Raw genomic sequence first — 14,208 nt, 5'->3', positions numbered from 1 at the left:
AAAATTGTGGTGGGGCCCGTTGGGCAGGGCATGTGGAATCCTGCACCCTATCCAGAGCTGCTTAATGGTATGAATGGGCCATGGATCTAGGTGCCCCCCCTCTGGCTCTTTTCTTCTTTAGACCAATCACAAGATCGATCCACAACCTAGAGTTCAGCAGCTGGCCAGATGTAAGCAGGGGGTAGAGGATGAGGGCCTAATCTCATCTGGGGGTCTGAGCATCTATATCTCAAACAAAAAAAGGCTTTCACCAACTTTCCTCCTAAGTCACTGGGCCCAACTCCTTCTTAGAACACCTCGTGCAGGCCAGGTAGCCCAGCTAGACCTGGGAACCTTAGAAAAGGAGCTGGAGCTGCAGTGTGAGGAAGCGGAGGAGAGGCAGTGCCCTGACAGCCTTTAATGTTTATTTCTTTTTGAGAGAGACAGAGACAGAATGCGAGTGGGTTAGGGGCAGGGAGAGAGGGAGACACAGAATCCGAAGCAGGCTCCAGGCTTCAAGCTGTCAGCACAGAGCTGGACGCGGGGCTTGAACTCACGAACCTGAGATCATGACCTGAGCTGAAGTCAGATGCTCAACCGACTGAGCCACCCAGGCACCCCTGCCCTAACAGTCTTCCGAGTGGCATCCACACTGCTCTGGGACTCCAGCTGTTAAGGTCTATCAAGAGAGGCCTAGCTTCTCCAATCACAACTAACCTCATATTTCATAGGATTTTCATAAAACCTCCTTTTCTTTGTCTTCTCCACTTAACCTGCAGAGAGTTAAGCAAAGACTTTTCTGTTACGGATGTTAAAACGAAGGCCCAGAGACACTTAGCAATTTACTCAAGATCACGTAGCTCTCAAGGGCAGAGCTGGGCCTGGAAGCAGTAGGAGCAGCTTGGAGGGGCCCAGGAAAGGGAAGGCAGGCAGACAGAGCCATAGCCTTCAGAACTGCTGTAGCAAGCACTGGCTCTTGGCCAGACTTCATACCCGCCCCTCCAGGGCCAGCTCCGCTGCGAGGCCCCAGGCTGCCAGCCCTGCCTCCACACTCCCACCCCAGTCCCCTGAGAGCCCATCACCCTGGCAACAGCCAGAGAAAGGCCCAGCTAAAATATTTATGGCTCAAAACAGTTCAGAGGCTTCATCTGGGGGAAGGGAGGAAGGCTGATGTCATCCCTTCTCTGCTTGCAGGGCAAGTGACTGACATGAAGGGCAGCTGGGTGGGTGGGCCAAGGCCACTAGGTCAGGGCTCTCAAAGGAAGATCCCTAGGGCTGCAAGTGGTAATGGGAGGAGGCTGTATGTGACAGACGTGACAGGTGACAGGACTCTGGTAAGAATCACAAGCCGGGAAAAAGGAGGAAGGAAACTTAAGTGTTGAGCAGTATTATGCATAGACCCCCATGTTAGGTATTTCACACACATTCCGTTTGCTTCCCAGAGCCCACTCAGTGGACAGGGATTACTATCCTTTTAGGAGTAAACAGGCCCAGAAAAATACACTGCAAGTGATGAGCTAGGATTTGAATGTAGGATTTGGCTTTAGCTCTTGTGAGCTTTACTGTAATTCCACAGCTCCCAAGTAGACATCCTGTGTCTGGGGGGTGGGGGGTGGGGTGGGGTGTTTAGGGCATGGCTTCCTAGGAACCTGGTGCTGGCTTTTCAGATAGTGACCCAGGCTCTGTGCCTCCATTTATCATTCAGATGCCAAGTGAATCCCTAACTCCCTGCCCCAAACTCCTCCTCTGCCTGCTGAACTGAAACAAGTCCTCAAATGCTAGATAAAGCAACTCTAGCCACAAGGTGACGCCCAAGAGACCCAGAAGCCAAGGAAAATGCAGCCTCAGTGGCCAGCTCTGGATGGTGTCTCAATGCAAACCTAAGTTGACAAACTCATCTTGGTTTGCCTGGGACTTTCCTTGTTTGGGCACTAAAAGTCTAATATCCCAGGAACCTTCTCAGGGTTCTTAGGTCTTAGGTAAACCTGGATAAGGTTGGTCGCCCTATACAAATGTCTCACACAAACACAATGCTTTACTGTTTCAAGGTACTTGTGGTGGTTAAGAGGTACAAACAGGTGAAAAGCAGGGACTATGAAGTCTGACAGCTCCTTTTTCTTAGCCTTACACAAGTTATTTATCCGTGAGCTTCTGTTTCCTCATCTGTAAAATGAGTATAATGGATCGGAGGATTAAGTGAAATTGTGCATATAAATACTTGACATGGTGCCTGGTACAGTCTAAGCACTTAATAAATTACTAGCTCTTATTTATAGTAATCAATAATGAAGAGAAAACTGGGCTCAGAGGTTTAATAAGTTGCCCAAAGTCAGTCAACTGATTTCAATGTCTGTTTCCCGCTAAGAACAAATCCAAGCTCATTAGAATGTCCTAGGCAATTAAAATGCAGACAGTCTCTCTTTCCAAACCCAGCCCTCTTCCTAGTTCCTTTGTTAGGATGAATGACCGTAATAGTTATTTTATTAAAGGAAGAATGTAGTATTAGAGGTCCCTAACTTCTGAGGTAGCTCAGGATAAAATCAGCCTAGACACAGGCCACTGGAAACTAGAAGGCTATCAAAGGCTGACTTTCTAATCCTTCAAGAGCAAGTGTTAGGCCAAAGAGCTAGCTCAATATAGCTGGAGGAAGAGCGGGAGCTAGACAAGGTGCCTTGGCTCTCTCCCAGAGCTGACAGAAGCTACCAGAGTGGGACCATTCTTCACTTGACCAAACTTTATTGAGCTCCTCGGTGCCAGAGACGTGTCGGGGAAGGGCTAGACAGTACAGAAGTGAAGTAGGAAAAGCCCTGCCTTTTAAGAGCCTTTTGGACAAGGTTAGTAATCAGCAATGAAGAGAAAAACAGGTTCAGAAGTTAAGTAACTTGCTCAAAGTAAATGAACCTTCTCACTTGGCTTTCCTCAGACTGTAACAGAGGTGACAACCAGCCTTGGGCACCTCCAGAGGGCTCCCAGGCTGGCACCCATAGCGCAGGTGTGGTATGGCGGGAAACAGGAGGTGGTTCCATCCAGTTTTGCTGGAGGCTAAGGGGGAAGCAGGCAATCTGGGAACGGACACAGTGGGAGTGACCAGTTTATTCAGATCTAGGAAGCTGTGCTTGGGATACTGTTAGTGCCCTTCAGCTCTTTAAAGTCCTAAGCAGGTTTGTTAGCATCACAGTTCCCTGCAGCCCTGAGGACTCCATTCTGGGCCTACAGACTCTCTTAGGGGATCCTGGCTGGCTTTCTGTGGGCAAATCAGACAGATCAAGAGGTGGAGTGGGAAAAGACTGGTGATCTCTCCTGGGTTTCTCTGTGCTCAGCAAATGCCCTCAGGCCAGCCTTGACACAGCAGGCAGCTCTCTTGGCTTCCGGAGTCCTCTGATCGCTGCAAAGACACAAGTAGAAAATTAAGAGACATGAAGCTACCCTATCAGGGGGCTTCTTGGCCTCCCATTCGGTCAGGCTGCCTCCCTTACAATCTCCTCATCCCACAGCGCAACTCTTGTTACTTCATTCAGTACAGGTTTCTAGGTGCACAGATGGGTAGGCAGTAGGAGCCCACAGCTTCTAAGAACTGTCTTTTTGCTGTTAGTCAGGCAATGAAAAATGGAGCCTCACTTCATGTACCTCCCATCCTTGGCTATGCCTGAGCTGAGTGATTCAGGGCAGAATCAACTAAACCACTAGGGCCTTTAGCTATACAAGCTTTGAAACCACTAGGCCTTTAGCTATACAAGCTTTGGGGCCTCCAGCTATACGGAGGGGGAAATGGGTTTTGCTTTCCCGGAGATGTGAAAATGATAAAGAGCTTTCTTTAAAGACTTTGGAGGAAAGAGAATGAGGAAAATAGGCATCTTCTTACAGCTATTGTTAGCACCTCGGTCCTAAGCTCAGGGGTCCATCTCTTCTGGCCTCACAGCCCCAAATACCCAGAGTTATCTGCAGGAGAGACACATCCTAAGCCTGGGCCACAGGGCAGGGCCCTACTCTCATGCCAAAGCCTGTTAGCAGCGCTGCTGTTCTTTTAAAAAAATGGCACCCCCCGCTCTGTTGGTCGTTCCAGCCAGCAAAGTAGGAACCGTCCTTAATCACGTCCTCTTCTCCCACTTCTGATCAAGCACCAAACTAGGTTTATTGTAGCTCTGGAAAGTCCTTGGATCCATTCACTTCTCTACATTTTCAGTTATCACCCTATTATAGGTCTTCCTCATTTCTTGTCTGGACTAAAATAAGGTTTCCTAACAGGTCCTCAAAATCCATAATCCACTCTCCACTTAGGAGCAAGTTTTTTTTTTTTTCAATGTTTATTTATTATTTTTGAGAGATAGAGTGCGAGAACAGGGGCACAGAGGGAGAGACAGAATCCACAACAGGCTCTAGGCTCTGAGCTATCAGCACAGAGCCCGACACGGGGCTCAAACCCATGAACCATGAGGTCATGACCTGAGCCAAAGTCAGATGCTTAACCAACTGAGCCACCCAGGCACCCCAGCAAGTGATGTTTAAATTTAATGCTGCTCCCCACACCTCACTCCTGGATTCAGTGGTCTTCAGTGATGACCTCAGAATAAGGTCCAGGTTCCTACCTCGCCTCAAACCTGCCCTCTGGGTAGAATGTGCTGTGTATCCTTTCCCCAAACCATCTCGCAAACCCAAACCGTCTGCTTAGCTAACCCTTCCTTTAGATGTCAGCTTAAACATCGTTCTTTAAAGAGAACCCCCAAGCTAGGCTAGTGCACCTGTTGTCTGTCCTTACAGAAACTTGTTCTTTCCTTTCATAGCCCTTGTCAAAACTGAGATGATTTATGTTATTTAGGAGGTTAATATTTGTTTAGTGTCTGTCTTGAGGACAGACTTATATTTGAGAAATATAAGCTCCGTGAAGGCAGGGACCAATTTTATCCTATTTACTTGCCACTGAATCTCCAGTGTCTAGCACATAGTAGGTGTTCTAATAATATATATCAGCCAATGCACTTATTTTTAGTTGAGAGAGAGTGAGAGCGAGTGCACACAAGGCAGGAGAAGGGCAGAGGGAGAGAGAGAGAGAGGATCCCGAGACAGGGTTTGATCTCATGACCCCACATCATGACCTGAATCGATTATCAAGAGTTGGACGGAGGTCCAACCAACTGAGCCACCCAGGCACCCCAGCTAATGCCTTTAGTAAAATGAATGAAAGGGGCGGCCATTTATACTGACCTCTGGAAAGAAGCTTATGAAGAATCCTATCAGAGCACAAGGTATTTCTCTTTCTCAAAGGCAGATGCAGAGCTTTTTTTCTGAACTCCAACCCCAGAGAGCCTAAGAAACGGAGAGCGTCCATTCTGTACCTAAAGCTTGGCCATGCATGGGAAGCATGAAGGCTGCAGGAGCCAAAAGCCTGAGAGGAATTAGTTGTATCTGCAACCCAAACTCTTCTATCTCAAGTTCTCACACCACAGTGTCTGGAGAGAAGAGACTGAGGTGCTAAGTGGGCTCCAGAGGTTAACAAGGGAACAACAGCTCATACAGGCTTCTTAATGCAGTATTGAGAACAGGAGGATGTCCCAGTTTCTTAGCAACGTGTTCTACTTAGGTGACTGATCCGGGCTGATGGCCTGGCTGTGTCTCAGACTCTGCCTGGACACGTCTCAAATGAGCTGGCTTTTTTCAGGAGGCTCCATATCCTCCCCAAGTTTGCCCTGGAAATGACGAGGCCTCCTTGTAGCAACAAGCTCCCTGGGGGTAGGTGGGGAGAAGCACTGGGATAGCTTGTGTCCCTGTCTGAGAAGTTCCTAGCTGCCCATCTCCTGCCTGAGACAGCAGCCAGAGACTCTCACCACAGCGGTATACCCACTGCTGAGAAGCTGCTATGTGCGGTCAAGGAATGTCAAGGAGCTGACCCTCAGCAGCATGGTTATGAAATCCAAGTCCCTTCCAGAGACAATCTTCCTCCTCTTAGAATGGAGAGCTGCAGCTGGCGGAACACTGGATGAGAACATGGCCTCCGCCCTCGTGCTAGCACAGGTTACAGAGGAGATGACTTTCAGCCCAGGGGTCAGAAAATTGCTTTCAGAGGTCAGTGAACTTATCTGCTCACTACCCCCCCCCCCAACCTCCCCAGTCCCCACAAGGTTTGGTCTGCTGCCTGAATGCAGCCTCCTTGGAAGCTCAGGGAGCAATCAGGTCACAACAGGACTAGGGTGCAGTGCCCACCATAGATAGGCCTTTGTTCCTAAGGAGCCTACAAGAGCTAGCCCAGGGAACAAAAGAACAAGTAGCTAGGCAGGGCAGTGCACTTCCTCCCCTTCCCCCCAACAGCTGCTGTCTCAGACAGCTGTATCCAGCCTGTCTGCTCAGGCTATTAAATATTCATCAGATGCTTGCTAGCTTTAAACATGCAATGACTATTAATCCAGAGAGCAAGAGATACATGAAGGTTGTGGAGAGAGAAAGGGAAGGTTTAGAAATATTCAATTCGTTTAATTTCACGACTCTGGAAACACAGCACGGGGTATCCATCCTGTACACCAAAGCTGGGAACTACTTTCAGTGTAAGCGGATCTTCTGGTGGCCACTGTAGGTACAGAGAAGAGACCAGGAGGCAGTTAAGTAAGAGCAGAGACATGGGTCTGAACTCCAGCTCTTGGGCCCTTTGGTCATCCTAGCCCGGACTCATCAGTTTCCCAGCCTAATCCCCGCTTCACAGGGTTGTCTGTGAGAATTAAGTGGGTCGCTGCATATGATAATTCCAGTGGAGTTAGCCTAGAATTAAGAGCTTAAAATGGAGGCAGAGACTTCATGCATTCAGGTCCTAGAGTGAGGAAGCAACATTCCTTAAGAGTGAAGTTTCTATCAGAGGGGACTGAGTTCTCGTCTCCAATTCACAGGGTGGGTTAAAGGGACAGGATGTGGGAAGCGTCCCATAACATGTGGCAAAGGCCTAACATCCCACCCTCAAATAGCCCAAACGTCTGAGAGGAGACAGGATTATTCTTTCTGAAAAAGGTTAAGAACCAAAAGGCTTCTGGTAAGAGGAGAGCAGAAGGAAGGCAAGGTGAGGGGACAACATCCCTTCGCTCTCTGGCAAAGAAATGGTGCCACTTTACCAAACTCTGCCCTTCTGCTTTCCTTTCTTACCTACCTTGGGCTCAACTGCAAACACAGGTGTGTTCAAGTCACTTTCATGCTCAAGGCCTTTAACAGCTCCCTAACCTTTAGAATGAAGACCAAATTCTTTGCCTAACATTTAGCTTTTCAAAATGGGCAGTAACCTACTCGCCCAGCCTCTATTTATAGTTAACATTTACTGGGTGCTTATTACAGGTCACGTTGACCGTTCTGCAGGCATTCACTCAATCTTTACAACAATGTTGTCCAATAAACGATAACCTCTCATTTTGCAGATGATGAAACTGAGACTCAGGGAGGCTAGCTCACCTAAGGCTCCAAAGCTAGTGAAACTACCTCTCGAGGCAGCAGGCACTGACATTAGTCTGTTTAAAGCCATAATAAGGTGCTAGGTGAATCTGTCTGCCTGGCAAATTCTTGGTTATCCTTTAAGACTCGACTTAAATGTCACTCCCCTTCTCCGATGCTCCCTAAGACTTCTCGGACGGCTCCCCCAGCCTCCTTGATATTCAGTTCAGCAACAGAGCACAACCACACACTACGTGACTATTGAAGACTTATTCTCTTCCATTAGACTGAGCTTCTGAAAGGTAGACACTATAAACTGATGGAGACCCGTGACCTGTAACAGCCAGAATAAGGACCTATGTGGTCTCAGCAATGTTCACTGCAGCAGCAATAATATGCCTGCAGAAGCAGCCTCCTTCCAGAATAGAGAATACTGTATAGGCTGAGATGGTTCTAGCTGACAAGTAAAACTCTTTTTAAAATTCCAGCACAATCTAGTAGTTGAAACTGATCATGGACTCTGAAATCAGATGGCTTGAGCTTGAATTCCAGTTCTGCTACTTAACAGCTGCATGACCTTGGACAAGTTACCTAATTTTTCTGGGCCTCAGTTTCATCATTGTGTAAAAATGGGACAATAATAGCTACTTTATAGGTGGATAAGGTAATACATACACATAGCAAAGAATAAATGTTAGAACTGACAAAATGCAATAGTTAAGATACATTTTCTTTTCGGATTTTAACAGCTGAAATCAGGATGCATCTTACACTTGATATGAAAACAAACTATTGTGTTGGTTTAATTGGCAGTATTTTTTCTTTCTTTGCAGTACTTGATACAGCTTATAAAAAATGGCCTCAGTATCAATGAAATACGGTGTCATCTTACAGAAGTAGTGTGCTTTCAGCATAGAGAATTGACTTCAGTATATAAAAATCCTGAGAGGCACACCCCACAACTTGCTACGCAATGATGGTAAATCACTTCACCTCTCCTAGTATCAGCTGCCTCATTTACCAAATAGGGACACACAGGAGGCATTCAAATTAGAATTAAGAGCTCCTCCCTTAGCCAGGAAGAGCTGCTTATTTTCCCTATGTCACTTTCTCCTTCCCTTCCCAAGTGGGGTCAAGATCACTGTGTGGAAACAGACCAAGGAAAAATTTAATGTTTATTTTTGAGAAAGAGAGCATGAGTGGGGGAGGGGCAGAGAGCGAGGGAGACACAGAATCTGAAGCAGGCTCCAGGCTCCAAGCTGTCAGCAGAGTCCAACGTGGGGTTCGAACCCACAAACTGCAAGATCATAACCTGAGCCAAGGTCGGACCCTTGGGCCACCCAGGTGCCCCAGACCAAGGAAAAATTTAAATGACTACTTAACAGTAACACTGCCAGCAAATAGCAGCCTGTACAGGCTCTCACAAGGCACAAGAACATAGAAAGACGGAGCCCGTGAGCCTTGAGGGACATACAGCTTTGGGGTTTGAGACCAGGCAGGGAGTACTTAAGTTTCAAAAACCTCAGTGAAACATCTACCACCACACCACCCCTACTCCCCTATTCACATGGTACAGTGCAACTCTGTGTATGTGCAGGCAAGAGGCTTTTGGGTCTTGACTCTCAGGCTGCTGTTCCTAAAACAAAACACAGTCTGAGTCTGTTTCATGTTTAGTGGCCAGAGAGCCCTAGCAGCTGCTGAGGCATCCTTACCTTCATTCTTGGCTTGGGACATGGGGTGGAAGGGGGGTGGGAGAGAAAGCAAGAAGGGACAAACCCTAAGGCTACTTGAATAACTGTAGTATCCCTAGGTAAGAAAGGGTGAGAGTGTTCCTTTAGCAGCAACAGTCATTGCCATGAACACCCTGGAGGTTCCACAGAAACCCTGGAGAGAAATGGGGACAGGAGCAAAGGATGTCGATAGTGGAAGGAAGGGCACACAGAGCACAGCCTCTAAGCCTCGGAAGAACTACATATGGCCAGGCATGGCAGCTAGAATAGCTAGCCTCCTTTCCCCTTTAGCAGCCAGAAGTATAAACGCAGGGTAAAGACAGGGTTTGGAGATATCCACATGTGGGATCAAATCCTAGCCCCATGACTGACTATTAGCCTTTAGTGATGCCAAAATAATCCAGTCAGCTATTATTTATTGAGTAGCTACTATTTGTCAGAAATTACTCCAATTATATCAGTAACTTTCAGTAATACATATTTTAAAAGGTAGCAGATCTATATTGCTGTGGTCAATTGGTGTGCCAGTATGGACAAGGGTGCCAAGATCATCCAACGGGGAAAAACAGTCTTTTGAATAAATGATGCTGGGACAACTGGATATCCACATGCAAAAGAATGAATATGAGACTCCCACCTCACACCATATGCAAAAGTTAATGCAAAATGGGCAACAGACCTAAATGTATGAAATAAAACTAGATGGAAATAGGTATAAATCTTTGGAACTTTGAATGAGACAGTGGCTTCTTATCTATGACAGCAAAAGCACAAGCAACAAAAGAAAATAGATAATTCGGACTTCCATCAAAACGGTACTTTTGTGGTTCAGAGAATGTAAAGAGAAGGGTGCGTGGCTGGCTCATTTTGTAGAGCATGAGACTCTTGATCTCAGGGTTGTGAGTTCAAGCCCCACGTTGGGCATGGAGCCTACTTAAAACAGAATAAAACAAAACAACCAAAGAAAATAAAATGATAACCCATGAAATGGGAGAAAAATACTTGCAAATCACCTATCTGACAAGGGGCTAGCACCAGACCATATAAAGAACTTACAATTTAATAGTAAAAAGATAGTCCCATGTGAAAATTGATAGAAGATTTCAATAGACATTTCTCCACAAAAGACCTACAAATAGGGGATCAGCACATGAAAAGATGCTCAACAACATTAGTCATTAAGGAAGGTACCAATCAAAACCACAATGAGATACCAATTCACAGCCAGCAGGATAGTTACAATAAACAGAGCAGAAAATAACAAGTGTAGGTGGAGAAATTTGAAACTTCATACATTGCTGGTGGGAACATGGTGCAGCCTCTGGCAGTCCCTCCAACAGTTAAGCAAAGGGCTGCCGTCTGACCCAGCAATTCCTCTCCTAGGTGTACGTGCAAGAAACTGAAAACATATGTCCACATCAGAACTTGTACATTAATGCCCAGAACAGTATTTTTTTTAAAAAATTGCTTAGTTTTAAAAGAGAGAGCACGAGCTGGGGAGGGGCAGAGAGAGAAGGGGACAGATGATTTGAAGTGGGCTTAGTGCTGACAGCAGTGAGCCTGACGCAAGGCTCGAACTTATGAACCTGAGCTGGTCCAATGCTCAACCAACAGAGCCACACAGGTGCCCAGTATTTTTTTGAAGTTTGTTTGTTTGTTTATTTATTATTTTTAAATGCTTATTTTTGAGAGAGAGAGAGAGAGAGAGAGAGAGAGAGAGAAAGAGAGAGAGAGAGAGAGAATGAATGAATCCAAAGCAGGCTCCAGGCTCTGAGCTGTCAGCAAAGAGCCCAAAGCGGGACTCGAACCCACGAATGGAAGATCATGACCTGAGCTAAAGTGGATGCTTAACCTATTGCGCCACCCAGGTGTCCCTAAAGTTTATTTATGTTGAGAGAGTACACAAGCAGGGTAGGGAAAGGAGAAAGAGAGAGACAGAGACAGAGAGAAACAGAGAGAAAGAATCCCAAGCATGCTCCACATGCTGCCAAAACCCAATGTGGGGCCCAAACTCATGAACTGTGATATGACTTGAGCCTAAGTCGGACACATAACCGACTGAGCCACCCAGGCGCCCCACAGAATTTTTCACTATGGCTAAAAAACAGAAACAACCTAGATGTCCATCGGTGGGTGAATGGATAAATAACAAGTGCAATATACATCCAATGAAACAGTATTTGACATTAGAAGGAATAAAGTACTAATACGTGTTACGACATGGATGGAGCTTGAAGACATTATGCTAAGTGAAAGAAGCCAGTCAAAAAAGATCCCATGTTGTATGCTTCCATTTACACGAAATGTCCAGAACAGGCCAGTCAACAGAGGTAGGAAGTACATGAGTGGTTGCTTAGGGCTGGGGAAGGCAAGTGGATGGGGGAGATGGCTAAGAGGCATGGGAATTCTTTTTGGGGGGTGATAAACATGCTCTAAAACTGAATGTGGTGATGACTGTACAATCCTGTATATATTAAAAACCACTGAATTGTACACTTTAAATGGGTGAATCACAACCATGTGATTCTCAATAGCGGATCACATCTCCATATGATATCTCAATAATCCTAACATGTCTTTTAATTTGTATTAATAGAAGCTAACCAGAGGCTGTAAGCTGGTAGGCTTATGGGCAGCATTTGGCTTGCAGCAGAGGTTTTACAGGGACTAATACTGATCTGAGTAAACATTAACTGCCAGTATAGGGGTGCCTGGGTGGCTCAGTCGGTTAAGTGTCTGACTTCAGCTCAGGTCATGACCTCAACGTTTGTGAGTTCGAGCCCCGCATCAGGCTCTGTGCTGACAGATCAGAGCCTGGAGCCTGCTCCGGTTTCTGTGTCTTCCTCTTTCTCGGCCCCTCCCCTACTCACGTTCGTTCTCTCTCTCTCTCTCTCTCTCTCTCTCTCTCTCTCTTTCAAAAATAAGCATTAAAACAAAAAAACAAAAACAAAACCAAAATAAAAAACCCAACAACTGTCAGCACATAAAATCCAAATTACTAGTTCTTGAAAATCAGATCTAGGAAGTCTAACAAAAAAACCTTCTGGAACTGGAAAAGAAACACGAATGAAAAGGATCTTCAAGTGCTTGACAGGCTATTTCTTCAGGTGTCCAAGGTAGAACCAGTATAAGTCACCAGAGTGACTCATTCAAAGTGAGGGAACACTTCTAATACTTGCAGCGGTCTTAAATGAAATGGGTTGCTTTTGGAAGTAGTATGCTTCCTATCACTAGTACAAAGTAATGATATAGGGGCACCTGGGTGGCTCAGTCGGTTAAGCATCAGACTTCAGCTCAGGTCATGATCTCACAGTCTGTGAGTTCGAGCCCCACGTCGGACTCTGTGGTGACAGCTCAGAGCCCGGAGCCTGCTTCAGATTCTGTGTCTCCCTCTCTCTCTGCCCCTCCCGTGCTCATGCTCTGTCTCTCTCTGTCTCAAAAATAAATAAAAACATTAAAAAAAAAGAGTAATGATACACGCTGTAATGATACATGGATGATCCCTGGAAATATTATGCAAAGTGAAAGAAGCCTATCACAAAAGGCACATATTATGTAATTCCATTTATGTGAAACATCCAGAAGAAGCAAATCCATAGAAACAAAAAGTAGGTTAGTGGTTGCCAGGGGCTGGGGAGAGAGGGGAATTGGGAGTGACTGCTAACAGGTATGGGATTTCTTTTTGGGGTAATGGAAATTTTCTGGAATTAAATAGTGGTGATGGTTGCACGGCATTGTGGATATTCTAAAAACCACCAAACTGTACACTTCAAAATGGTTAAAATGGGGCGCCTGGGTGGTTCAGCCAATTAAGCGACTGACTCTTGATTTCAGCTCAGGTCATGATCTCACAGTTTGTGGGATCAAGCACCATGTCCAGCTCCATGCATACAGCGTGGTGCCTGCTTGGGATTTTCTCCCTTCCTCTCTTTCTCTCTGCCCCTCCCTTGCACATGTGCGCACACATGCACTCTTCCCCTAACTGAAAATAAAGAAATAAACTTAAAAAAAAATGGTTAAAATGGTAAATTTTATGTTACTCAAGTTTTATAACAGTTAAGAGAGAAAGGTAAAGAAGACCAAACGTGGGGCGCCTGGGTGGCTCAGTCGGTCGAGAGGCCAACTTCGGCTCAGGTCATGATCTCGCGGTCCGTGAGTTCGAGCCCCGTGTCGGGCTCTGTGCTGACGGCTCAGAGCCTGGAGCCTGTTTGATTCTGTGTCTCCTTCTCTCTGACCCTCCCCTGTTCATGCTCTGTCTCTCTCTGTCTCAAAAATAAATAAACGTTTTTAAAAAAAAAAAAAAGAAGACCAAATGAGATAATTCTTATTAACTGCTTAGGATATTATCACACAGTGATGATAACTACTATTATCAACTTTATTGAGGCCCAGAGACGGATTAAAGGTTTTGTTTTCGTCAAAACAGTGACAAATGATGAAGCAGAGTCAGGACAGGTCCCCAATCCTGCCTGGCTTATCTAAAGCTTACAGGACTGTAATAAAAATTCACAGGTAGTGACAGAAAGCTATAGAAAACACTGGGACTAACTGACTAAGCTACAAACTCAGAAAAAGCAGACCACTTGCTGCAGATCCAGATCTGCCAACAATAAAAACCTGTTTTTCCAGGCACAAATTGTAGGCCAAATGAAGAAAGAAGCATCCCCCCAATTCTGCTCTTAAGACTACCCTAGGGAAGAGTCAAGACTAATTCTCTGTATTCAGGGACTTTCCCCTAAAATTGCCTTGCCATTCATGTAATCAATATCAGACTTAGGACTTCCTAGGTGCCCAGAACCATGACCAACACACACGGTCTTCTGGAGTCTCCAGACCTCAGAGGCTCCTGGGAGAAGCAGGTCAGGAAGACATGATCTCCCAAGAAGGCAGATATCACCGTCAAAGGCTGTACATGCCTTTGGCCTACCTAGTTTGGTCCTTTCCCTTCAGTGCCCTCTTAACCTTAACAACTCTCTTGGGAGCAGAGGGATGAATCATCCACCTAGCTCCTCGACAGCTTCAATCCGCAGGAAGGCTTGCTCAGTTGCCGGAGCCCTCGCCTACCCAAATCAGGGGGTTAACCTTTCTTCCAGAACAC

General features: G+C 46.0%; 1 protein-coding gene across 1 annotated transcript in view; it reads right to left on the bottom strand.

Annotated features, from left to right (window-relative positions):
* Positions 1–3,054: 3,054 nt before the first annotated feature.
* The window catches only part of KHDRBS1 (KH RNA binding domain containing, signal transduction associated 1), a 37,832-nt gene continuing 26,678 nt past the window's right edge, over positions 3,055–14,208 (bottom strand). Inside the window, exon 11 of the transcript XR_890615.4 lies at positions 3,055–3,364. The gene's annotated coding sequence lies outside the window, so the exon portion shown is untranslated. The remainder of the gene's footprint in view (positions 3,365–14,208) is intronic.

This window comes from Felis catus, chromosome C1 (genome assembly GCF_018350175.1).
Source record: "Felis catus isolate Fca126 chromosome C1, F.catus_Fca126_mat1.0, whole genome shotgun sequence".
Taxonomy (NCBI): Eukaryota; Metazoa; Chordata; class Mammalia; order Carnivora; family Felidae; genus Felis; species Felis catus.
Note: the sequence above shows the minus strand (reverse complement) of the source record. Positions and strands in the feature narration are given on the sequence as shown.